We start from the raw sequence: 24,318 nt of genomic DNA on the forward strand, positions 1-24,318 counted from the left end.
CAGTAAGGGAATTAGGTACTTCTGTTGAGAGCAACGTAACATTTGAACTTGAACGCTGCACAATGGAACCTATAACATTAACTGCTGTCTCCAATGCCCACCAGTAGCCTTAGCATCAGCGCCTTAGGGGCACTAACAAGCCTTAATTGCCCCAAGGAGCCTCACCTAAGACAATCATCCCATACCCTCTGCCCAGAAGTTTCATTTGGGTTCAGGCCTGCACCTTCAGCCCTAACCTGAGTCAGGTCATACAGGCCTCTCTGCAACCTGGCCTGTACCCACACTTCATGACTAGATTCCTTGTTATGTGTTGTAGCTTCCCTCCAGTCCTGTATCAGCCCCTATCTTCTGCTACTCCTGACCAGATTACCAGAGAGATCCTAGGCCCAAACAACTCCTTTTATTTTATCTGGATCCTATGACCAGCACTCTACTCCACCCTGTCTTCAGATCCTGTGGAACTGTTCGCTGCTCAGGGAAGGCACTGTCCATGTCACCTTCAGCTCCCAGCCTGCCCCTCCTTGTGGAGCAGCACTGCTCTTGCTGCTCCCCTAGAGAGCTTTTAAGAACTCGTAATGCAGACAACTCCATAGAAAGTATTTCAACTTGGGGAATGGCCTAGTTGTTATGGTGGACTATTATAAATATAACAAATCGCATAATTGCTAGCTTCCCCCTACCCCGTGGATTTCTCATATAGAGTGATGCTTTTACTTGTGCCACGAATTGCCCAAATCAAATTACAAGGCTTATGTAACTGAACACGTGACTGTACTTTAAGAAAAATACACAGTAGAATTATCACTAAAAACGTATTTGTTGAGAAATGGTTTCTCAAATACTTAAACATTTTATTCAAGCAAATAATATCTAACCATGGTGGCAGCACAGTCAGAACACTGACTCAATCGGCAAGAACTCCAGCTGACGATAGGTCAGGATCAGAGTTCAGGAGAATGGGGAAGACATTGTAATTAAGTCAAACCTTATTTCTGTTTAGTTAGTTTATTACACTAAACCACAGCAGATGGTTGAAACCAAAAAAGATAATCCCTGAGAGCCATTAATCAGGATCAGCAATAATTACACGGTAGACCTAATATGTTCTATGGCTAAAGAGCTCATACCAGCTACAACAGATCTGTATTCTTTTTAAGCTTGAGAGCATATATTAAACGTTTACTACATTTTACCGTATTTTGCCAGTCAATACTTATGGTAAAGTTTCATGATTGCTTTTTAAACACTTATATTTGTAAACGAGAAACTGAGTAAGTAAAACTGATTTTTTTTTATTATTATTCTCTTCCACACATAGTGATTTGTGTCAGTCCTTCTAAATGCCTTGCTTGAAACTCCAGTTATTTTCCCAAAGTTCACCATGGCGAATAATATTTATGAATGCAACTTTACTCAGTGAAAACAGAAGGCAATCTCTCTAAAAGCATGTGCAGCTTTTCACTAGAAAACAAAAATCTGATTAAAAAAAAAGAAACAGGAAAAACATTACTGATAAACAGAGAATGTTTCATAAACATAGAATACTAAACATAGCTGAAGTTCTACTACGGGAAGCACGAACTAAATCATTTTCACATTTAATGAGCTGAAATTTTTAAAAACTGAATTACCTACCAATTCCATGCTCAAAACCTCTGCTGAAATGTACACTACCACAGAAAAAAATACATACTCTCTTAAGTGAAGAGGGTATACTCTCTCTTTATACTCTCTTGAAGAAGTAACTCCCTTGAATGGATGTGATCATTGATATAATAGTATCCTGTCAACATTAGTTGGATGCCCAAATACTATGAAGCTAGTCTTGAAAAACATCCAAAAAGTAGATGCACACACTTAAAACTTCCAGTTTAGCCTCTACACACTTATATATTACTTCGTTATTTTAACTATTACCTTGAACACAGTCAAGAAGTTAAAAGTGCAAAAGTAAAAATAATCTTTGGACTTCTTCAACATCCAAGTGAAATTTATAACAACTATTTGACAGCAACCAGGAGCAGACTCCCACAGCATTCAGTATTACCTTGCCAACAGAGCAAGGTATTTGGTCATTTTCACAACATATCACCAGTCCGTGGCTATTGCTAGAGTCAACACGTGTTGTAATGCTTAAAGATTTTACAGCTGTGTAAGGGAAGCACATCAGCCTCTCTCAGAACAGACACTCCAGCACAGCCAAGTTCATCACAAATTCGGAACATAGCTCCGTTGTATGAACTAAAATTGAAAATCTAACTCTTACCCTTTGTAGTTGGGCAGAACCCTAACAGGTCAGCACAAAGAGGGTCAACGCAGTGCAGAGTGAGAATGCTGGCCAGGCAGTGAGCAAGCATGCCAAGCAGCACCTGTGGGTTCTGCACTACCATGTCACAAAGGACACAGAACCAAAGACAAACAAAAATATAAAAACAGTGGTATGCCAAAAAATACAACAAAGTACCACCCTGACCAAAGACTCTCAGAGAAGGAGGAGTAGCGGCTACAGGAATGGGTGCAGTGCATTATATACAAGCTGCAGATGCAAAAGGCACACAGTGATGTTCCCAGTTCTAATGACAAGATCTACTCATAAAACTCACAATGTGCAGTCTACTACTACTAATGTGTTTTAGGCACCTGAGGTCTTTAAACTCAAATGAAACTGCTGATAAAGTTAGTGAGATTCACTTCATGTCTTGAATGCTGTACAAATCTTAAAGACATCTTCAGTATAATTATGTGACTTTTGATAATTTTCTTTGAGCAATTCACATAAAACTAAGGAATGAAACACTAACAGTTTTATTTTTAGTAAATTAACAGCAGGTTTGTCTTACGTTTCTTTAGTATCATATTAACCACAAAGAAACTCCACAAATAACCTTAATGTATTATTGTTAGATAGCTATGCTGTGCAAGGCACATGGTGCATTCCTGCATCATGCCCTGAAGCCTTTACAGCTCCGACCCCTCTCCCCCCCCCCCGTAATATCAGGCCAAATTTGATCATTGATGTAACAACTCACTGTTTACTGCGTAAGAATCCATAGCAGCAATGATAACTGTAATAACACAAATATACCACATCACAATTCTGCAAACATTTGTTTTAACAGCCCTTACCCACCTAAGTCAACATACTAAAAACGACCTAAATCAAATGCAGCTCCCTAAGATTGGCCTAAATGAATGAGATCTGGCTCAGGGAAAATGGAAACTTAACATGGAATCAGTGGCCATTCCATTATTTTGGTAACATACAGTGGGCATTTTAAATAGATTCAGAATAAAATATGTCATTTCAAAAATGCATTTTCATTTACTCCATCTTTTACACATTTAGACTATGACAAGGTAAACTCAATTAGGTGGCAAGAAAAGGACTCATCATATAATTTACTTCTGCCAATTGAGCAGCTGTACAACTTTTCCAGGTTAGGAAGAATAGCACTCATGCTTCAGATACTAGGAGCAGGATGATACGTGGAAGTTCTGAGGAGACAATGTTAAGGATCACAGATAAAAATAGAGATGATAGCCATTGACACGTTTGTATTTCAACATTGCTATGCAGATTTGAAAAAGCAAGTAAATATTGGCACCACCTTAACTGGATGCAGAATCTCAACCCTGTGAGGACTGCAGAGGCTGTCATAATAATAATAAAAAAAAAATAAAAATACCATCATTATTTCAGAACTGATGTTTTAACAGACCTCTTTGATGTTTTAACAAACCTCTTGTTCAGCATTTTATACTGACTTGGGATGAACATCACTTTTTAAGGACTGTATTTTTGTGTAAGACAGTTCACCTTAAGCAGATTAAAATCACATTTTCAGTTTATGTGTAAAGAAGGCAATGTTCCATTCCTCGCATAAACTTTTTTTTTTTTTTAATCCTGATTGTGAGACTCAGATAATCTGTTCTGCATTAGATTCTAGTGTTATGGTATCTTGTTTTGCAGAAGAGAGGTTTATACTAAAGTTTGTGAAGACATTGAACAAACTGTATATATAGGTAATTTTCAAAATTAAACTATTATTCAGTATTTCTGAACTGATACACATTACATTTTCTAAATATATAACAAAAGATTCTTTCTCCAGATAGACCTGAAATAGAGAGCTAACAGGTATCAACATCAAAAATCCTATGTCAATAGTAGTGTGAACAACAGAAAGTAAGTGTTGAAGAACCACAGAAAATAAATTTCAAGTGAGCAAGTTCACTAAACATGGTCTGGTCTGTTGTTTTTTGTGGTTTTGTGTTTTGGTTCTATTTTCTTAAAAATAAAAAGTTATTAATTAGCTCTTCCCAACAAAAATTGTGTTTCTGGGGATCACTGCAAAAATCAGAATGTTAAGATGAAGAAGCATAAAGATCATTTGTAGCATTTCAGGCATTTGTAAGCCTGGTTTTTATTCCTTTTTATTGTATGTGTTCAAAAATATGGTATCAAATATAGTAGTTCCTCTAATTTTGAGCTACACAACAAATGTGTGCCCAATTTACCCAGTAACATGAAAATCAGGTGATTTTGGAAACTAAGCTTAAATAACAACGCATTACTTCTCTTTTGGCATGACCTATAGACAACACTTGTGTCATTGCTTTTTACAAACCAGGTAACTTTGATTTAAATCTATGAATATGCATGTATTCCTCCTATGGGCTTCCTTCCTAGAGTAAGCCTGCTTCTCCGTAAAGTAACTCTGACCCAGGGGTGAATTTACAATGCAGGTCCCAGGTTAAAAAATATTAATAGAAGCAGAGAAACAGGACTGATGAGTAGTATTTTGCAGATGTCTAATGAAAAAGTTCATCTTTCCTCTACATCCTACATTCTAATTTTTCCTCCAATATTTTACACTTCAGCAGAGAAAACCTGAATACCATTTATGCTGCAAAAAAAAACAGAGAAGAATCACTCTTCCCTCTAAGTCCCTACTCCTAATTTTAAGTGCGAAAGAATACCATACTTCCAAAGTCACCTAATCCATTCATGGGGCACTCCAACAAGCTTTGTTCAGGACCGATGAAATAAGAGTATCCTGCAGCCAGTATTTTTAGCTGGTAAATGCTATCATTGAGTGTGGTTAGAGGGAAGAAGAACAATTAAAATTTAACTATTAACACCTAACAGTAGCTGACATACCAGGGGTTTAGGACAGCACTGCCTTATGATTTTGTCCACTTTATCCTTCTGGACAAGGCAGAAAGAAGTAAAGGAGGAAATAACAGTTTAAAAATTAAAATTGTATCTTGGTTAGAATAAAGTAGAATTTCTTGCATATAATGGTAAATAAGTAACAAGTGGAAGGAGCACTAATTACAAAATAACCCATTTTTAAATGAAATTGAAGACAAGTGAAAAAGTCACATACACAATCGGACTCCACAAAGCCTACTACAGGTTTTTGACCTTGCCTATGACAGAATGCAGCAAACGGGGACAGCTGACAGAAGCACAGGAGTCATTGCAGCAGTTAACCAGGCTTCTTTAGAGAACTTCTGGAAGAGATTTTTTGGGAATCATTCTTCAGCAACTTGTGGTGGCTTGCTTAAAAACTTAGTTCCAGTTTATCGCTGTTGCAAAACACCCGACCTCTGGATCACTCTACCACGTTCCTCCAACCCCAGTTCTACTTCTACTCAAGCTCTAAATCCAGGCTCAGCTCCAAGTACAGGAACCAACAGAGCTTAAAGAAAATTTACTGAGGAAACATCCTGCTGAATCTTTGATGTCAAAAGCTGCCACAGGTACACCTGGGCATTAATAAAAATAAAAGTATTGAAATTCATGCTTTTGTCAAACATGCCAGTATTTCCCTAATTGAACCTTGCTTATCATCTCTCAAGAATGGTAAAAGGCACTAACACAAAGGATAACTTCATGAAAACTACGCATCTGCTCTAACATACACATACAGAAAAGCTTTCAAAAAAACTTACCACAAGCACCATATTTTGCCCACCTGTTATTCTTCTGCTTCAAGTTTGGAAAAAGAGTGGGCAGAGAAATCCAAATGCATAACATAAGGAAAAGAGGCCCCCACAACTCAATTCTTCTGGAAAGAAATAATGTTTTGCACTGCAAACTCAGGTATCTGTCAGTGTACATGAACTCCACAGAAGTCAAAGTAAACAAAACGGATAAATTTGTGGATGCTCCTCTGTAAATCTTTCAAAGAATAAAGATACAGAACAGGATACCTTTTGTCCTGCAGTCCTAAACTTACAGACTACACAATACATCATGTAGTCAAACAAACAGGAAGGGCAAGATACTTTATCCCTAAAAACTGCTAGAACTAAAACAACCAGCATTCTCCGACGAGTTCTCATATACCAAGTCAGAGTTCCAGAAACAGAATCAAATCTTTTGAATAGCCTTAGGCCTTGCAAGGGCTTTGACTTTGTTTTAGAATATCACCAACTTTCATTACTGAGAGCATGCGAGCACAAAATTCAAAATTGTACCTTCAGTTCTGCAATGCAAGTTACAGAATAACTTTACCCCTTTACCACAGGACAGTGATGAAATGTGTATGCTTCTCATGCCATTAAGTGAGTTTTGGCACCATGACTAATAAAATTATCACTGAGGCATGCTAATTCCTCAATTTTGCACACTTATGGCACCTTTGGTGTCATCTAACAGGAATGCAATGGTTCTCAGTAACAGACTGAGGCAGCAAGGCTGAGACACAGAGAAATGGTATCTGCATTTACTTGTTGTTCTGTGCATGTAGTTCTTCAGGATTCCAGAACCAGTTTTAGAAGGAAGTACTCTGTAATACAACTTCATATATACATTTAAATACACTTCATCATTGGTATCCACCCTCATTTCCAAAATGTTCTTCTTCAGCTATTTTTTCATCGTTTCTTCCACTTTTAAGGCACTAAGATCTTGAAATGCACTGAAGCATTTACGCAAAAACAAGCCCACTCAAGTTTACCTAAACAGAATAACTAGAAGGAGTAATAACAAGTTCTTAAAGTACAAAGAAATAAAAACAAGCCTCAACAGAAGCCACAGCAGCTATTACCATGTCAGTAGACTACCCTTTACCAGCCCCACTCACAATACTATTCTTACAAATTATGCAGATAAAAATCTGACATTTTCATGCTATTTACACACTTAAAGGAAGTGGCTAGAAACAAAAAAAAAAACTGACAGATCATATTTTTGACTCTACATACTGGAGAAGACAGTAAACCACCTATATTGCCATCTACAAAAAGAGAAGTACTAGATTTAAGGCACCTAACAAATACGAACGCTAAACATTCAATTTTCCTCCATTATTAAAGAGTTAAAATACAGAAGACCATTTTAGCTGTATCAATTGTTGTTTCTTGGCAAAGCTTGGCAATCACTTAAAGACAAATAACGATACACAGTATTCCCATAAACCATTCTTTCAAAATCTGAAGGCACACTGTAGATGTAAGCCAGGACATCATGGACACATCGGAATAACAGGTAAGACTGCAGCTCTTTGGCAGGAATGAGGCAGAATGCAACCAAAGCAGCACTAACTCCTGCCACACAGCATTCACCTCAATAGGACGGCAACAAAAGGTGGCCAGGGCCCATGGCTGCAGCCCAGATCAGGATCTGTCCTTCCACACGTAGCACGAGCAACTCTATCCCTGTCTCAGAGTGTCTGTTCCCTGTGCTTCCCTCTACACAGAAAGGCAGCCCGCGAACCAGCAGCTCCAGCAGCCATCAGGGCTGTCCCTCCTGTCCCACAGGAATCCGGTTTTGTCCAGAAAGGAAGCACGAAGCTTTGAGCCAACAAATTCAGCCATGAGACACCATGCTTTACATTTATGAGGATCTATAGTCACAGAGTGCACTAAAAGATTAGGAGAAACAAGGGAGATGTTTTCGCAACATCAGAATTGTAGGACATTGGTAAGAACTGTCCAGGGGTATAAAAAAAAAAAAAAAAAAAAAAAAAAAAAAAAAAAAGCTGTCTAGGCACCACAGGAGTGCAAACCCTATGGAGGATGATATGGCATGTTTTGATGGACAAGAAATCTTTAGTATCAAGAGCACAATATTATTTTGGCACGTATTCTGCAACTGCAAAATTTGCCTTAGCACCTTTCTAAACTTTGACAAAAGAACAAAAATGGGAATTCATATTTTTAATATAGAGCTTCTGAAAGCGTACCGCAGTACCTAGAACTCTATGAAAAATTCTATGCCATTAACACTCTTATAAAATAAGACCAGCCTTAAAATCATTTTGACCCACTTAACAAAGCAGAATAACACAACTGTACTGTAACTATCACTTTACGGTATGAAGTCTCTTAGATGAATACTCCAAAGCAAAATAAAACCGGACCTGTACACTGAGTGAAAGCTGTCACACACCCACCTAGTCCTCATCAGCAAAAAAGAGAAATTACTTGAAGGAAAAACCCATCAGTTCTAATAAATGCAGAACATTAAAACATTTCTTATACAATCAAAAAAGGAGACCAAAAGGTTGTTTTATTCAAAAACTAGGTTTATGTTAGACATGAAACACTTCTGCAAATGATAAAAACAAACTATGAATATGCATGACACATATGCATTTTATGTCTCTGTGTTTGTCCAATGAATGTTGGGATTTTTCAAAGTTAATGCCAGTTGTTTTTCAACACAAACACCTAAACTGACTTTAATGATTTTCCTTTTTAAAAATCTCATGCAAATCAGGTATATTTTCTCATCACTACTGTCAGATAAGCATTACGAAACAGCAATAGTTGTCTTAGACTGAAAATTTTTAAGTTACAACTCTAAATATTCTTTCTTCAATCTGTAAACATTTCAAACTATTAAATGGGGGGAAAGAAAGGGGGACGGAAGCACAGAAGAAAAGCACTTAAAACTTGGCAATAGAGAAGAACAGATACAGAATATTAACAGCTTACTGTGGAGAGTGATTTAATCAGGAAGTAGCCATTATCCTGTCGCTAAAGAGCAATGACAGCGCTCCAAAACAAGCCGTAGGTTTTTTTGTTGTTGGTGGTGTTTTTTTTCCCCTCGGTCACGGAAGGAAGAAAAGAACATAAGCTATTGTGCTCGAGCTTTGCTGAGCCCAAAGGTCATCAGATGTTTATTGGCAAAAGCTACCGTGAAAACAAAATGCAAGCAAGCATCTACAAAGCTGTACTTCAAGAAGCATCTATAATCTACCACAACCTCCCTCTGTGTTACACACAAAACATGGCTGTCTTACTCAGAGATTAGCAATTATTGTAATGAGATACTGTCGGAGAGGGTCAAATAGTACTTCCTGCAGTTTACACATCTTGATTTCCTGGTAAACAAACTGAAAGGCAGGTGGAGCACTTGGATCAACAGTAAACACGCATGCTCACAGAAGCAAAAATCAGCCTAGGTGAAATACACAGTTTTAATAAAATGTGTGTCTGTATTTTAATTACATGAGTTGACAAGGCATAAGAAAATGTAAAAATAACTCTGAATCATGAAATAATGTTTTTCCGCAATATTTGATAGATGTCAATGCTGTACCTCATTGTTTTCATTTCTAAGCCAAGCCACAGTTGCAATTTATTTTCCCTTAAATTGTCCTTATGTACACATATGCATGCAATTAAACCTGCTCACAAAGTTGTTTTGGTATGAGAAAATGCTCTGAAATGATAACCTGAATCACAACTGAATCTGAAACTGAGAAAAACAAATGCGAATTACTGTGTAAGCATTTCAGCACTAATCTCAAATAAAAAATTAAAGTAAAATCTGCCAATAATATTGAGAAATTATCAAAATTAACTGAATATGATTTTGAAAGAGAAGTACCTTAACGCCTTTTTTTCCTAAGCTGCCTCCCCCCAAAAATTCATCACACGTGGACTACGCATATTGCAATGATCCAATGGGGGAGGGGGAGGTTCCCTACCCAGAATCTTTTTTTTTTTAAAAAAAAAAAAAAGTAACTTCAAGAATCTTCAGTTAAAAAAAAAAAAGATTTTCACAGTGGAACTGAAGGGGGCCTAGGATAATAGGGAAAAAAAAAGACCTCCAGCCCAAACAAAGAAACAACATCCACCCACCCAAAACCACCTTGACTAATGAAAGAAATGGAAGAAAAGGCTTGCTATCTCTGAGCAACTGGAATAAACTATTTGGCCAACTGACAGGAGGCAGAACTTATCTAAGGGATAAATTGAGTCAATTTATTGTACAGCAGGTGCATACAACGAAAACTGCTGAAGTACCCTAGAGCAACAGCACAAGGGCTTGAATGGTAGCACGTTGTAAGATAAAAGATTATTTACATACTAGGGGAAACGCACAAAACTGAACATTAATTATCTTTCCCTCTTAGCAGCATGAACGAAAAACTAGGGAAAACAGCAACATAACATGTCTGAGGAAACAAAGCCAGGAACAGATCAAGAAGTTTCTAATAATAATGTTAAAAATAAGCTCAAGAAAAGAACATGTACATATATATATATATACACACACACACACTTATATGTATATATGTATATACACACACACACACAGAACAGGAATGAATTCTATGGTCATAAAGAGAATACAAAATCCTTTTGCTGGTTTTTGTTTGGTTGGGGTTTTTTTGTTTGTTTTAATAAGTAACATTAAGAACTTTTTGCAGAGCTGTGTCTCCTTTCGTGGAAGCTATGTCTCCTGTCAAAGAGATTTCAAAAAGTTAGAAATCCTACTGCTACAAACTACAAGAATCATCTCAAAACTGTATCAAACAAATATCAACTCCAGAAGAAATATGAGCCTATCTATAACTACCCATGTCATTCTAGTAGCTCTATTTCAACACAAGTTTTGATTTAAAACACCATAGCTTATCCTTTGATAATGAAAAGTAAAAACAGTTAGGCAACGAATGTTGCTTATGTTCATCTGAAAGAAGAACAGGTAATCTCTACGCAACCTATACTGAATGCCAATAAAGCCAGAGATCTGCATTTTGCATCACACCCTGGATCCAGGGTATGGATTAATTACAAATAATTACAGATAACTTTAAAACAGAAGCATATTTAAAACAGTGGATGTTTATGAACATAAAAACAACACCTAAATTCAGTATCATCTGTAAACTCAATCTGCAGCAATAGCTTTGGAGAACAGGAACTCCCTGCAGTCATCTCTGTAATGCATTAAATCAATAAATTAATTTCTGAAGGTTCCACATACAGTATTGGTCTATGTTTTGCTTCTGGCAATTTTAGCCAGAATCCTTTGACAGTTGCTGTACGGATGAGTGAGTAATACACATGACAGGGCAAACAGGACAATTCATTACTTTCAGCAATTGTCTTCTGGGGCATGGCACCAGAACTTCTAAAACATCTTCCTCCTCAAGAAAACTTAAGGAGTTAATAAAAGTATCTCCAACTAAGCTACAGAAAGAAGGGAGACGAAATCTTTCCTCATCCTACCTGTCCCGTGCCAAGTCTCAACCACATTTTACACCGAAGAGCCATTCACATTATCACATACCAAAGCAAGTCTTAGGAGTTAGATTCTGACCACATTCACAGCCTTCATATCATTGTTCCCCACATATGCTACTAAGAAAAAGTACACTTGGGTGCCATTATTACATGGGGTAACACCAGACATTGACATTGTTCTCTACAATGGCAAACATCAAGATGCAGCAGGAGATGGATCATCATCTCATTTCAATTAGTTTCTTACTACCAAGAAAAAACACACCAAACAATCTTTTAAAACCCATCAGCTGATGCATTTTTATGCTGGTTACAGCCCTACCAAGGCAAAGGGTGAGGAAGGGGTTCCCCTTCCCAAGGGGAAAGGAAGGGTAGCAGGTAGTTTCTCTTTGTTCTACCTCCTCCACATTCTGGTCACACATATCAGTCTATTGTTCATGATTTTGCTTCATTTAAAGTACCATTCCATTCTCATTATTTACTGAACACACAGACACTTCATCTAGCAATCTGATTTCTAAAATGGTATCCTGGAATAAACACAGCAGTTACTGAACTACCACTCACAAAGAGCCAGCCATGTTATAACATTACTAAACATCTCTAAAATAAGTAAGTAAGAACAGAATTGCTCGAATGCATATAAAAGGCATTCAAAAAAAAAAAAAAAAAAGAAACTGCAGGTTCGTTACCCAGAACTAGTCACAAAACTATTCAAAATTCCCCAATTCTATTTCAGTAGCATTTCATACATTTTCTGCTGAATTTTGACCCCACAAAGCTACATACAGAATAAATTCTGAAAGCACATAAATACCTGAATTAAATTATCTCAGTGTATTTTAATTTTCCTGCACCAATGCCTTCTCATGTGCTCTCTCCTTTTGCATAGTGTATATCAAAATGCCTTATTAAAAGATACAGAGTAGCTTGTTCACTACCAAAAGAAACTAAAGCATACATCTTAAGGATCCTGTTGTCCTCCAGTATACTAAAACATGTCATTTCATATTACAGCTGATTTATCTTATGATAAGCACAGTTCGCTTCAATATTTTTATGGAATATACTGGAAATTATTAAGAATCATGTCTGCTGAGATTTTACTGAGATTACGTTTATTTCAATGTTCCACATGTTACTATCAGAAATTTTAAAAAAGCAGTACAGAGAGCAACAGTTAAACTTTTTCTTTTTTTGACATGGTAAGCTTAGTATTAATTGTTATTTAGTTATTTTCAGGAAAAGATCACATAGGTTGCAAGCATGGCAAAAAAACGCACAGAGAAAGGGGAGGGGAGAGAACACTGCTATTTTCCATTAAAATTACCGTTACCGGGTTATTGGAAAACTGAAATATAAAACTATTTTAAAATATAAGGGTATTTTTTGTAAATTTTAAAAGATCAGAATAACTAAAAATACGTATTCTTTAATTTATCTATCACCATAACATCACATACACATACACACAGCCTCTGAGAATACAATATTCATTTTGCTGCAGAAGAACAGACATTGCATAACAATGAGATTTGCTAATGAAATCAGCCATCAACCTGGAATACATATGTATTAAACCAAGACCTCAGTGTCACTTTCTTTTTGCATCGTTTGTTCGTCCTCTCATTTTTCCTCAACCTTTCACTACTATGTCCTCCCAGTTTCACTGCTCAAGTACAGCAATACTGTAAAATATTTTGTTAACATTACGGGCAATACTTCGTTTTACAAAATTTATTTCTTTACTTATTGCATGGGTTCTCTCAGCATTGATTTTTCTTTCAAGGGTGCATTAACAATGAGTGCTAAGGAGACAAAGGAGTTCTACTTCTCTGTAAAACTGTAGGAATATCTAATGAAAGTTGAGTGTCACTTGGACCATAAACTATACTTCCATGTCCAGAGTTGTATACCAGTTAATACTAGGAATAATACACATTACTAAAAAATCTTTTCTAAATTGATCTAATGAACAAACATGAACAGAAGTTAGAATTCTGACATGAATAGAGATTCAATTCTTTTGCATCAACATGAAAAATTATCCTGAAACCAAGTAAAACAATCCAGCAAAATCAATAGCAGTACATATAAGTATAAACTGTACATATCTGTTACGCAAAACATGTTAGTGCACAAAAAGATGAATGGTGAATGCAATTACTTAGTGCTGACCACAAAAAGACTAAAACATTACAAAAGGTATTTTTCTCTATATGTATCTAAATGCTATCATATTTTGGTTTTGTGGGATATAAGCTGCCCTATAGATAAAAAGCACCCTGTTTACACCACTAGCTCCACGATTATCAAGACTGTTTTGAGTTCACTTGAAAACTACTGAAATCAGTAATATGCTCCACTGGTTTTTTCCCACTTCCCTCAGTTGTTTTTTAAATGAAATGCTACAAATAAATATTGTTCCCATACTGCCACAATAAAGTTAGCTCCAATGTCTTATCAACATGCAGTAAAAACAAACAAAAAAAAAAAAACAGTTTGCTGCTGTTTGGTAGGTAGTTGAAAAAATATGAAAAACAAAAAACAAACATTCCAAAACTCTAATTCCATAAAGACAAACAGCCAATTAGTCATTTTTAGTATACCAAAACTGCATAAAGAGCTCCATTGGAATTAATGAAGATAAGTTGTAATTTATTTTCTTGTTTTATCTTGAGAGCATTAAACAAATCATTTTATACATAAGCTGGCCATCAGAACACCAAAAACACACAAAAAGGCACAAGACATCACTAAAAATTTGAGAAGAAATAATAAAATGTCTGAAAATGGCCTTAACCATCTCTGGAGCTAGTCATATCAAATCATCATCGTGCATCCCAAGAAGAACAGCATCAGGATAGCTGCCATAATGAACATGGTATGTAGTTGAAAACATAGAAGTTTAAACACTCTTCACATGGGCTCCAGCTCTTTTTCAGTTAACAAGCATTTATGCCATTGAGAGCTTTGTGAGCGGAAGTAATAAAACACATAGCATTACTTTTCCTTCCGTTTCTCTCACTTCTAAAGATACACAGCTCTACAAGACAAATACTGAAACACTGCACCACAGAATAGTTAGGGTTGGAAAGGACTTCAAACATCATGTAATTCCACCCCCGCCCCCTTGCCATGGACAGGGACACCTCCCCACTAAACCAGGCTGCCCAAAGCCCCATCCAACCTGGCCTTGAACTCTTCTAGCTTGGGACATCCACAGCTTCTCTGGGCAGCCTGTCCCAGTGCCTCACTACCCTCAGAGTAAAGAACTTCTTTCTCATGTCTAATCTAAATTTCTTTCAGTTTAAAACCATTCCCCTTAGTCCTATCACTACACCCTTTGATAAAGAGTCCCTCCCCAGCTTTCCTGTAGGCCCCTTTTATGTATTGAAAAGACGCTATAAAGTCTCCCTGGCACCTTCTCTTCTCCAGGCTAAAGGACCCCAACTCCCTCAGCCCAACTTTGTAGGAGAGGTGCTCCAGCCCCTTGATCATCTTCATGGTCCTCCTCTGGACTCATTCTAAGAATTCTTAGACTGTGGACCCCAGAGCTGAATGCTGTACTCGACATGTGGCTTCAGAGCTGACAGGTGGGACAATCAATTCCCTGGTCCTGCCAACCACACTATTCCTGATACAAGCCAGAATGATATTTGCCTTCTTGGACACCTGAGCATACTGATGGCTCATACTGAACTGATTTTCCACCAATACCCCAGGTCCCTTTTCAACTGGCACCCTTCCGGTCACTCTTCAGCCTGTAGCATGCATGGGACTGTTGTGCCCCAGGTGCAAAAAAAAAAAAACAAAACCCAGCATTTGGCCTTGCTGAACTTCATACAGCTAGCCTCGGTCCGTCAGTGCAGCCTACCCAGATCCCTCTGCAGAGCCTTCCTACCCTTGAGCAGATCAACACTCACTCCTAATTTGGCATTGTCTGCAAACCAACTGAGGGTGCGCTCAAACTCCTCATCCAGATCATTGATGTAGATACTGAAGAGAATTGACCCCAGTACGGAGCCCTGGCGGACACCACTAGCTACCAGCCTCTGACTGGATTTGGCTCCATTCACCATGACTCTTTGAGCCTGGCCACCTAGCCATTTTTTAACCCAATGAAGCATACATAAATATTAGATATATTTATATAATATAAACTTCCAGGCACATATTGTATGAGGCTGTCTTACTCTCATTTGTGCATGATCATGTTCTAACAAAAAGATGTATGAAGACTATTTTGGATCACACACTATCAAAAGCACTTCGATTTCAGTTACAAAGCATCTGTCTTTCCGCAAAAACACCGTATATGCTCTATCTCAAAATGACTGGAACTGAATAGATAGAAACACGGTTAATTATAGTGGGCTTATCTTCAGGAGCTAAGGTTGTACAACCTTCAGAGGTTGAAAGAAAAACTTGAATAGAATAACCTTAACCCTTAAAAGTGCTAGGTCATTTTCTTCTGTTATGAGCAGTGACTGCTTTCTATAATTTTAACAATTGTCAAGTAGGCTAAAGAGTACTGCTGGCAGGTTACAGTTGTGTAATGCCTGCACGTTTAACAGTAACGTACTACCCTATAATACAGGTTTGCTGTCCAATTGAGCATTTCCTCTACAAGATGTCACAGGCTCTCAAGACTATATACTACCTCAACTGAGATCAGTGAATTTATTAGTGTCTACCTAGTGCATATGGATGCTAAGATTATAGAGAAGTGTTAGAAACCAATCTTAATTCAAGTGATTAACTGAGAAAACAGATTCTAAGACATCCACACCTATTGTACATATGAAATATATGATTCTGGTATATAACTATTTATATTAGACAAATGTGCATGTATCTTAAGTATAGGATATCAAAGCTTAACTTTCACTACTTGGCACATTTTTAATTAATTAATTACAGATAAAGGTGAACCCTCATTCTGTGGGTACTGATGCAACCCCACACATTTAAGTGAAGCAGATTACAATACAGACAAAACCATAACAACAGTATACAGAATCAGATGCTGACAACTGCTAAAAATACCTGTGTTTTTTTTTTTTTTAAATCAAAGAAGGAAAACATGAACTCACAAATGAGACGGAATTTATCAACCATATTTGTCTCCTCTAAACTAACCAGAAACAGCTTCTTCAATACATCTTAAAATTCTGTATTTTCCTGAAGAAAATCACAGATACAGACACTACAAACAGAATGTAAAAATTAAAACTGTTGAGTTTACTGTTTCTCTTTGTAGTTTAAAAACATATTACAAAGAATTTACAGTTTGTATATTATTTTAACATTGAGTGCTGTACTAGCAGCTGTATATATACACACACAGACACATGTGCCTTTAATTATTAACACACGTGCTTAGTTAAAAGCTGTTTTGGGGTGTTCAAGGAGAATTGGCATGCAACCTTCAAACATTACTTAAAATCTTGTTATAAAGCAAGCTTATGGAATATCCCAAATTGTACTGAATTACAACTACTATTTATCTGCTTGTAGTGAATAAAAGTAGAGGATAATTTACTAAAGCACACCAAGAACTCCTGAACACTAGAAGGTCACAGCCTGTGTGCTGAGCTGCTCAGCAAAAACATCTATGATGTTCCAGAGCTGCCATTTTTCTTCCTTGACAAAGACTCCATCTGTCACAGTGCCATTTACAGCCTCAGAGTCAGAATATCAATGATTTCCAACCATTCCGTAAGTCTGTTTTCACCTTGACATCACCTCTGTAATACATCTAAACTGGATCATATATAACCCCTCTACGAGCTCTAAACTCGCGCTTTATTAAACTGATAGAGTTTAGGCTGTGCTCTAATGTACCATTTTTACTTGCTCTGAACTGTAAAACAAAATTAAAACTCCAAATCCTATGTCTTTTCTGTTGCTCTACTTGTTTGAAATTTTTCAAATATTAAAAAGAAATAAAAAGCAGTTAAAAATCTGATTTTAAAACGTCTGCTTTCATAATATACATAAAATCTAAACTTATTTATTTTTCAAAACAAAACATGCCTAGTAAGATCGTGGTTTTTTTTTTTTTTTAAACAAGATCACCATGCAGAATAAACTATCAGTTTCGCTGAATTCAACAAAATCATATTTGTCTGTTTCAGTTCTACATTTCTTTAACCTATATACAAAATGCCACCCTAGAATTTCCCTAGCTAAATCACACTAGGACTCAGGTAGACTGCAGTATAAAGGTGAACCAATTCAGGCATTACCTTTGTGCTTGCCTTGCAAATGCTAGGAACATCAGATAATCATGGATACATACCCACAATGTTTATTTTATGACTTACAGCTATTCACCTGATGCTCTAATATCACATCTCTCACCCCCCAAAAAAAATTTGTTCTATTCTACATCTGCTACCAATATACATTTCAGGTGTTTCTTATCTCATCTACCATTCAAATTCCCCCACATATCTCGTTATCACTAGATAATCACTCAGTTTTTCTAGTGGTAGTAAAGTGGGCTGGCAAGCTATACAATGCAAGGAGGCAACTGCATGGAACAGACTTAGCTCAAAAACAGAGTGAAGTCCTGCTCTGTGTATGACACAAGAATCAAGTATGAATAAGGACACTACACTGCATCCAAATTTAAGACAGGTTCTAAACTAGGGAACACGAAACCCAACAAAAAAACAGAGGAACACATCTTTAAGACAATGTGCTACAAAGACACCAATGTAGAAGAGCTAAGGGGGCAGATAAAGTAATTTACTTAGATATTGCCAAATCTGGGAGATAGCACTGCACTAAGACAGTGTACTGAGTTTATGTGGAAAGGTTTTGCTAGCAGAGTGGCTGCAGGAGTGGCCTCTGTGAGAAGAATCCAGAAGTCTCTGACAAGTCCTGACTGGCTCCATGTCAGAAAAGGGCCATGCACCAGACGGCTCCAAAGGGAGCCACCAATGCCCAGAGCTGAGGCAGTGAGCAACATTTGTCTGCACCTCTGTGAGAGTAAATTTAAGAAGGGGGGGGGGGGGGGGGAACACTCCAAATTTGTTATAATTCACCCTCATACTCGTATCTAACAACTCAAAGACAATATCTACATCCTTATCATGAAAAGAAACGGGGTAGTTTTCAAAACCTATCAAGTCCTTACTTCTACCTACTTTAGATAGCATGATTTAGGAATGGTTTAACATCTTCTTCGATCCTTGTTTTTCTTTCACTCCCCCCAAAAAACTCCAAAACTTTAGGTATCACCCATAATGATCCTTCTACTAACTGTAACATTCACCAATCTCTAATACTTCCATAATGACAACATAAACATAACCCATTAAAATAACTCGCCATCATCATACTGTTCAGATTCTGAGAACTCTTCTTTCCTTCGCATTTACTCTAAACATTACACTGCCTTCTGTTCAGCAGATTTTTTTTTACTCTTAAACCACTTGTTTAGTTATAGCCATTAATTGTTTACTTAAAACTATAAAGAGAATTAATAGTGTTATCCATATCATATCTCAAGTACTGTGTGAAAATTAATTTTCAACTGAAGCAATGGTCAAGTGTATCTGTACTTTCAATGGGGACAAATCTCCTTCTCAAGGAAAAGTATTACATTCTTTTTAAAAATAAGACATCACAAGTCAGAAAAAGCTAGCCATTCTAGATTTTTAAATCCCAAGATAACAGTAGCTTTAAAAACTAGTTAGATCCTACTTCTTCCCCAAACCCAAACATGCAAAACTGGAAGCTTCTTCTAGAAAGTTTCACAGCTTTTTTCAGACACAGGGTAGCTGAGAACATAATAGTCTTTCGTTTGAGATTTGTGGCTTCGAATTAAGTGTCATCTTCAGTACACCTCAGTAAAGATGTTCTCATTAACAATGAAACCACAGGTTTCAGCTTTTTGTGAAGAGAAAGCTTTTTCATTACGACTAGCTCACCCTACGGAGCAGACGGTGTACTACTGTATTATAGCAAGTTTCACGTCTTTTTTTCCCCACCTTTAAAAACACATGTTTCTTCCTATGTGACAGATCTACTCTCTCCAAATGAATTTATTGATTCCCTGAAGTCTTCAGATGCTGTATTCTCCTCAATACAGTATCAAGTCACATATAGTGCCATTAGTAACTTCTTTCTGAAGCATGAAGCACAGAAAGCATGAAACTTGAAGTAATTTGAAAACCTGAGCCTTTTAAATTTAATCCTAAAAAGTATTTTAATCTGTATTTAAAAGTTATTGATTGAGCCTTCTTTTCTTACCTTGTTGTCAGGGCACATTTGAAATTTACTGATCATAAAGTTACCTCTAGGACGGGTGACTGAAGGTCTCTACTGAAATGTAAGACTCCACAGTACCCTACAACATTGTCTGGGATCGATCTAATGACATACCTCATCACTGAACATAATTTACAGTATCTTTTTTACAAAGTTAATTACCTTCTTTTCAATTTTCAGGGTGTATTACCACAGACATGTATGAAGAATCAATGGTTAATTGAGAAGCACCAAAACTATAAACCTAAAAAATCATTTCAAAGCTACACAGAGTTCTTTCTCTTACTTTGTTTGTCTGACAGTAAGTACAATGAAAGTAAAAAGACGTGCCTGGAAGTTGCACTTAAGCATTGCTAGTTGGGCTTTCTGTTTAAATGTCTTTGTACCTATTTTAGTTTTCACCATTAACTTTGCCTAAAGCACAGGAATGGAGTACGGAAAAGGGCTTATGTCTAATGATAAAAAAAAAAAAAAAAAAAAAAAAAGTAAATTGATACAAATGCAAAATTCTTCAATTCCTAGAAGTCCAATAAGCTATCTATTGATAAAATAATTCATATTCACTATGTTGCAAATTATTATACTAGATCTCTGAGCATTCAAAATAATTTCTTTAGGTTGGTAAAATTGATTTTGGAATGAAAACTCTTAGCAAAATCTCTCAATTCATTAAGTCAGACATCGAAAATTACACTCTACCATATTTATATTTCATTCCTACATAAAAGTGATCACTTGCTATTAAAGTGCAACCATGGACTGATTAAAGACCTACCCAATGGTTAAGACTGAAGTCACAAACGTAATTACACATATGAACTAAAAATCTAAAAAAGACTTGCTGAATCAGGACCTGGATGCAGAATCTGGCACTAAACCATAGACTATATAACATTTTACTTTTTTCAGTATGATTTGTGCTTTTCAGAAAATTATCAGAATGCTTACTGCTATGGCATACTTACTGTGACGTGTTCAGTTCTGTGACATTGCTGTTTTGCAAGCTGCAAACAGAAGACAATTAATGATCAACTGAATCATACTTTCATCAAGTAACTTTTACAAGGACAAAGACACATCCAACAGAACATTACAATTTCTTAAAAAAAAAAAAAAAAAACTATAAAATATTTTGAGTACACTGAAAACTCTGTAATTATCTAACACACCCAAATATGAAGCCATTAAAACAAGAATACTTTAAGGCAAATGTTATGTAGTCACACTCTTTGGTTAAAATCAGCTGTTTAAATATGTGCATCTATTTCACTCGTACTCAACTGTGGATATATTACAATATGTTCCCCTTCGATGTACACAATAAGTCAAAGGAATCTTTCTGTTAAAATGCAAATAGAATTCCATCCTCACTGAAATCAATGGGCCTTTTCAATTTCATTTATACAGAGACACTATTTCATTCCATTACTGACGCTCTTACGCACAAGCATTTCAAATTCTATCCATGCAATGAGAATTTAGAAGCATCTCTATTTAAATACAAAATGAATACATGTCACCGAAAAATTAAAACTAAAAATAGGTTTTCAGCACTTGGATCGCCTTCTTCCCTGAATTGTAAACACGCAGCTCATATTTTTTCTGTTTGCTATACAGCGTGTAACAGACGCAACCTGTGAAATACAAACATTTCAGGAGAACACTACTTGCCACACTAGCAAAAATCTGGACTTCCAAACTGTAAACCTCCTAATAGTAACAGATTGAAGATTAGATCAGAAGAAGAGATGGTCAGGAAATAGTATGATAATTTTTGGTTAACATTCCAAGACCTAATCAGACATTTGCATATTATATGCAAAGACATGAAGAAATGGTGGAGAAAAGGTAGAGGACTAATATCACAAAGGACAACAAGTCAGACCATATAAGAAACACACATGGGGGCAAGGAAGGTGATACCATGAAGTCCACGCCATCCATATGCTCTATAATCTTAAACTGGGCTACCATAAACACAATGTTCAGGCTACTCCTCGAAAACTGTAATTATAGCAAGACATGTAGCTTCTCATAAAATCAAGGCTCAAAACAAAATAGATGACACCACTTGATAAATTCTCAAAGAAGTCTCCCATAAATAGGCTATATTCACACTACAATCACTACTTACTGCTCACCTTATTTTTAGCCAACGTTAAGCTACACTTAACACTACTTAACCATCTTATTGCAGCACATAACACAGCTAAAGGAGAATATTCAATTATTTACTGCTTTTTCCTTCAGCCCCTGAGCAGTCACGTACTACCACCTCTACATTGATGACCCTTACACAAGCCAATTCAAAGCTAGTTCAGGATTCTGCACAAGATGCGTCAATTGCAAACACCAGCATTAGCTGCCCTAAGTTTTGTACACGTTTTCAGGAACCAGATTCCACATCTTACGGAAGCATTCCTTTACCCAGTTGTGAATTTTAACTGACAGCATTTCAGTTGAAAATATTTCTTTTTTCCTTTTCATGTTATTACTTCTGACCGATGCTATATTCTGACAGTATCAAAATCCATCTGAATGTATTGGTCACACTCTCAGGAATTCAGTAACACTTCTCTTTAACGTCCAGTTATAATGGAGATTGAGATGTACTGCAATAAAGCAGTCTGTAGCCTGGAGAGACATCTTCCATCTGATCAAGTCACCTCACTCTTCACTTTGCAGTTGAACAAGTTTCCAAGCCAATGCAGAAGAGAAGCAGGATTCAGCCACGGCAGTGTTGCAGCTCCTTTTAGGACATAACAGACCTTACTCAAAATTAATTTAAACTCCTACTACAAAATGCAAGAAGTTTGATCATCCCAAATAGAATGGATTAGATAACTTGATTCAAGTTAAGTATTTGAGGTAGAAATAACTGCACATCTTTTTGATAAGGGTTTTGATAAGCTCTCGGTTTTACCTCAGTATTTTACAGCTGCCTATAACACATTTCTACTATTCAGTTTAAAACTTACTGCTAGTTCTTTTAGAACACTGTGCAACTTGATCGCCAGCATACATATGCTGTAATAACTAAATGCCATGCCAGTTATTCCAAACACATTTGTGCTTGTTACTTCTTTCCTCTAGAGGCCATCCTCATGGTTTGCTTCACTCAAAACTGAATTTGCATTAGCTGACCAAGTAAGAGTTTGCACTAGTGGGATAAAATGAAAATATGAGAACTATTTAGTAGCAACCACAAGGAAGAACCCAGATTTCTGTTTATTGAGGTTTCTAAGACAAACCATTTAAAAGGAAAAAGAAAAAAGGAAAAAGAACGAAAAACAGCCATAAATCATTATTGAGAAAAGAGCCTCATCTTTTATTTATACAGCAAGCTCTTGAAAACATGACTACAAGTGACTATGAGCACTGAAACTCACACTGTAACTCATACTAAACTCATATACACCAATACTGAAGCTTTAAATTTAATATTTTGACACAAAAGAAGCATCTATCTTTATAAATAGCAATTGAACACTAAGTATTCCAAAATTTTTCTTTTCCCTGATTAAAAGAATACAGACTTGTTTTGGCCCTACTGTCCAAAGCACAGAGTAAATAGCTGCCTTAGGTAGACAAATACTATACCAAGCAGAAAATTGAGCTAAAATTCAACAATGAATATGTGATATGGCACAAACTTAAGGAAGTTACAAAACACTACCATTTCTGCGCAATAAAGAAGTATTAAGGAGGACCAAGGAATATTGTTTCAGACTAAATATTTTCTTCTGAGACAAGTATGCATACACACAAACATGGAAATCTCAGGTTGTACCACTTAACTCTGCAGTAATATAACTCCTTGCAACTATTTTTTTTCTCCGTGTTATTACTTCTTTTATTCCACTTATTGTAGGTCCATCAGAAAAAAAAATAATTGTGATTTATTTTCCAGATTTCATTTTAAAACTGATTACAAAGTATAAAGCAAACTATATTTAAATGTAAATAAAATGCTACTGCAAATTTAAAAATAAACTACTAAAGGTACAAAAGACAGAAAGTCAACATTCCACACTCAGTAGAGATAAGTCAAATATTTAAAAGAAAGAACAGAAATGTAAAGAACGCCTGAAGAAGCAGACTGTAAACTTCATCTTTTATGTTCAGATTTCCCATTGTCAACCCAGCACAATCAAAGTGTTTCATAGACTATACAGACACACAGGTGTGCAAATTGTTTATCACTGCAGGGACAGTTAAAGTGGATAGGCAATTTTTTCCCTTAATTTGACTATTAACTATGCAAAACTTGAATGTCATCTAATCCTTTTTTCTGCGTTATTACCTCAATGTTTACAAAGTAAAGAAAAAATTTCCTGTGCTTAATATTAGCATATAAACAGAGCTAATTAAGGTTTGAATTAAGTGGGAAGACAGTGGGTAGGGTGAATTCCCACCTTTGTTATTTATCACTTTGCAGTATTTTCTTTAATTATTATTTTTTTTTAAATGCAAGAGTAGGATAACTGGTTTACATTCTGGCAATGGCATCTTCTCAACTAAATCAAAACTTAGATTCCCAAA

At 36.3% G+C, this 24,318-nt stretch overlaps 1 protein-coding gene across 11 annotated transcripts in view; it reads right to left on the reverse strand.

Annotated features, from left to right (window-relative positions):
* BAZ2B (bromodomain adjacent to zinc finger domain 2B) overlaps positions 1–24,318 on the reverse strand; it is a 128,087-nt gene that overhangs the window by 74,022 nt on the left and 29,747 nt on the right. For 9 of the 11 annotated variants that reach the window (XM_084523952.1, XM_084523955.1, XM_084523949.1 and 6 more), the window contains exon 2: positions 20,742–20,780. The exons of 1 other annotated variant lie outside the window; for it this stretch is intronic. The gene's annotated coding sequence lies outside the window, so the exon portion shown is untranslated. Of the gene's footprint in view, positions 1–8,949; positions 9,193–20,741; positions 20,781–24,318 lie in introns of those variants that run through there. One more of the 11 variants, XM_084523951.1, reaches the window with a different exon arrangement.

Source organism: Aythya ferina, assembly GCF_964211825.1.
Source record: "Aythya ferina genome assembly, chromosome: 6".
Classification (NCBI taxonomy): Eukaryota; Metazoa; Chordata; class Aves; order Anseriformes; family Anatidae; genus Aythya; species Aythya ferina.